Source organism: Hyaena hyaena, unplaced genomic scaffold (assembly GCF_003009895.1).
Source record: "Hyaena hyaena isolate Hyena2069 unplaced genomic scaffold, ASM300989v1 scaffold_29, whole genome shotgun sequence".
NCBI lineage: Eukaryota > Metazoa > Chordata > Mammalia > Carnivora > Hyaenidae > Hyaena > Hyaena hyaena.
The window spans coordinates 1,581,214-1,585,449 of record NW_024080661.1 but is presented as its reverse complement, the minus strand read 5'-3'; positions in this window follow the sequence as shown (position 1 = coordinate 1,585,449).

The following is a 4,236-nucleotide window of genomic DNA, read 5'->3' as shown; positions in this document are numbered from 1 at the left end:
TTAAGTTCTGGACTCAGATGGTCTGTTCATATTCCCGACTCATCATTTTACCAGCTGTGTAATTCGGGGGCAAGTTACTTAACCTCTGCTTTAGTTTCTTCATCTGTAAAATAGAAATAGCATCTCCCTTCATGCAATTTAAAAAGTGCTTTATTGTGGAAATTTTCAAACCCATACAAAAGTAAATAGAAAAGTATAACAAACTTCCATGTACCCCACAACCAGCTTCAACAGTTAATCAACCCATAGCCAATCTTATTTCAGTCTGACCCGCACCCACTTTCTCCCCTACTCCAATTTTTAATAAAACCAACTTTACTGAGGCATGATTTATATATGATAAACGTACACATTAAATGTACAGTTCAAATAGTTTTCATGATGGGGCACCTGGGTGACTCAGTTGGTTAAGCACCAGCTTCGGCTCAGGTCATGATCTTGTACTTTGTGGGTTCGAGCCCCGTGTCGGGCTCTGTGCTAGCAGCTTGGAGCCTGGGGCCTGCAGTCTCCTCTCTCTCTCTCTGCCCCTCCCCTGTTCACACTTTGTCTCTCTGTCTCTCAAAAATAAATAAAACATTTAAGAACAAAAAAAAAACCAAAAAGTTTTCATGAATGACTGTAACCACCACAATTAAGGTATAGAACATATTCCATATTATCTTAAAGTAAATCCCAGACATCATACAAGGTCATTCCTAAAATATTTCAATACATATTTCTACAATATAATGACTCTTTAGAAATAAACATACTCCTAACACTATTATCAAAACTAAGAAGAATTAATGGTAATCCTTTAATATCATTGAATAGCCAGCCAGTGTTCAAATTTCTCATTATCTTACAATATTTTTTTCTTTATAATTTGGTTTATTTGAATTAGGAGCCAAGAAAAGATTTCAAGTAGATGAGATGTCTCTTAACTCTCTTTTAATTCATAAATTCCTCCTTTAACTCTTTATTTTCTCCTTACAATTTATTTGTTAAAGGTACTAGACTGTTATGCAGAATAATCCCCAGAGTCTGGGAGGCCTGGCTGGCTCAATAGGTAACTGTGACTCTTGATCTCGGGGTCATGAGTTTAAGCCCTACATTGGGTATGGAATCTACTTTAAAAAAAAAATAAATTAAAGAGGCACCTAGGTGGTTCTGTCAATTGGGCTTCCATCTTTTGCTCAGGTCACAATGTCGTGGTTTGTGGGTTTGAGCCTCATATCAGGCTCACTGCTGTCAGAGGGGAGGCTGCTTTGGATCTTCTGTGCTCCTCTTTCTATGTTGCTCCCCCATTCGTGCTCGCTCTCAAACATAAACAAGCATCTTTCAAAAAGTATAGTTCCCATGGTCTGGAATTTACTGATTGCATCCCCATTGTGTCATTTAATCAGGCAAGGTTTATTCACCAATATTTACTAAGCATCTACTATGTACTACAGACTGCAGAACATGCTTAGATCAGAAAAATGATGGCTTCTTTGTCATTCAAATTTAACTGAACATCCCATGTTTCACCTGGCATCCCTACTTTGGAGGCTCAGTGGCAAGCAAGACAGACACCCCACCCGCACCTCATTGAGTTTACATTCTAGGAAACTAGGGGAAGCCAGGGAATATACAAGCAGACAGCACTCTTCCTGGGGATACTGTGAGGATTCAATAAGAAACCCATAAGTTTAATGCCTGGTCCATAGAAGCCCTTGATATATGGAAATGTCCTTGGCAATAGTCTAGCCTTTCCCCCTTCTGTTTCTTCCCTTTTCCAACCCCTGTTCCACATCCCCTTAGGAATTATTCCAGGCTTGCCCTCCTCCCGTTATATTTCCTCCGTATGTCTATAGTAAGTTCTTTCGTCTATTCACCTCACAGCCACTGAGCGCTCCCCCCTCCTTGCAGCAAGCCTCAGACCAGGCCCTGGGTACTCAAAGATGATGGGGACACCGCTGGTAGAAGAGGTAGACATTACCGGCTACTTTGAGGAGCAATGGAGAGATGACTGTGGTCCTTGGAACGGTAGAGTCAGGGTCACCCTACAGAAGGGAAGTCTTTTCAGAGAAGGGCATCTCTCACTTAGGGTCTAAAGGATGAATGGGAATACCAAAGGATGCATGAGAGAAGAATTCCAACTGAGGAAACAGTATGGGCAAGGAACAGAGACAAGCAAGTCCCTGTCTCCTGCGCTACCACCCAGCAGCCATCAACATCTCTCTCTGGCGTTGATCCTGGCATATCCACCCTCTGAGTCATCCCTTATCTCTTTCACACAGCCAACTCCATCAGCGTGTCCCTCCCATTAAAAAGCCAGATCTTCCCTTGACCCCATAGGCTCTAGCCCCCATCCCTTTCTCCTCCCCTTCGCAGCCAAATTCCCCTAAGAGCTGTCTACACACTGTCTTCCTTTTCTCACTTCCCACTTACTCCTCAACCCACTTCCATCTGCTTCCACCCCCACCCGCCACCGAAATAGCTCTTGCTGAGGTCCCAGTGGCCTCCATCTCCTCAAAACTGGCAGGCTCTTGTCAGCCCTCTTGTCTTGACCTCTCAACAGCATCCCACATGATTGGCCACTTTCTCTTTCTAGGAACCGTCTAGTCCTTCACCTCCTGGGCACTGCTTTCCTGGTGTCCACCTGCCTCACTGGCTGCTCCCCCCGTGGTATGAGCACAGGCTCATTCTCCCCTCCTCAGCCCAAACGTTGGGGGCCCTCGAGGCTCCATCTAGAATTTCTCTCTTCTTTCTCTGGACCTTCTTCTGTGCCCACTCCACAATTAGCACCCGTCCAACTGGGAGTGCTTAGCAGACACCTCTCCTCTGAGCTCTGACCAAGACACTCCACTGGCCGCCCAGCCTCTACCTCACGCATTTCAACAGCCCAGCAAAACCAGCCTGTCCCAGACATCACGTGTGCCACTTACAGGGAAATCTGTAAGTGTATGGCTTCTCTAGCCATCCACTTCCATAGCCAGAAACCCAGGTGTCATCCCGGTACCTCGGAGCCAACACTCTCTGCAAATCATGTGATCATGTCTGTTTCTGTCCACCTCCACTCCCCCTGCCCCAGCAGTACCCCTACCTGCTGCCATGTCCTCCACATAGCGACCAGTCATCTTTCTAAGCCACAAATTGGATGGTTTCCCCCGCCCCTAATCGTCAATACCCTTTAATAGCTTCCCATTGCTTTCTGGATGCAGAGTGAAATCATTCATTCGGCTCACAGGCAGGGTTACCTAAGACTGACAACTCTACCCAAAGGTCCTCCTGGGGAGAGGGGATGGGTTCCACCCTCCACCTCCCACCTCCCCTGGGCCATCCTCTCTGCCTTCAGCCTCCAGAGATCTCCTCTAGTGCCTAAAGCAACAAGCTCACTCCCTCCTCTCCCCCCCTCAGCATATACTCTTCCTTCCAACTGCAGACTTTCCCCCTACCTCCCTTGGCCTGGACCTACTCCCATTCAGAGCTTCACTGAATCATTCCTTCCTCGGAGGAAACCTCTCCCCCTGACTCCTCCAGACTGTGACCAGGTCAGCTTCTATTTTCTGCCCCCCCCCCGAAACCTGTGTACCTTCCTTCAAAGCATTTCCATCCCTTGTCACCACTTATTAGTGTGATTAACTGATTATTCACCTCTCTCCTACCACACTCTGTTTCTTTTTTTTTCTTTAATTTTTTTAATGTTTTATTTATTTCTGAGAGGGAGAGAGAGACAGCGTGAGCAGGAGAGGGGCAGAGACAGGGAGACACAGAATCCAAAGACAGACTCCAGGCTCTGAGCTAGCTACCAGAACAGAGCCTGACGTGGGACTTGAACCGACAAACCATGAGATCATGACCTGAGCCGCAGTCGGACGCTTAACCAACCGAGCCACCCAGGTGTCCCTACCACACTCTGTTTCTTGTAGGCAAGAAACACGTTAGAGTTTTCCTCAGCCCAGTGACTGGCACATGGGTGGCACTCAAATACGTTTTAAAAATCTTTTTTTATCATGCACATCTGAAACCTAGAAAGAAGGAGAGAAGAGTTAAATAAACCCCTACCTACCCATTACCTAGATGGGTAGTTATGTAAAGAATTATTCACATTTGTGCATATATATCAATTGTGCTGAAATATTTTCAGGTGATTTAGGATTTGCATGACTGTTCATCCCCAAATAGGAAGGTTTCTTTTTTTTTTTTTTTTTTATGTTTTATTTATTTTTAGGAGAGAGAGAGAGAGACAGCGTGAGCAGGGGAGGGTCAGAG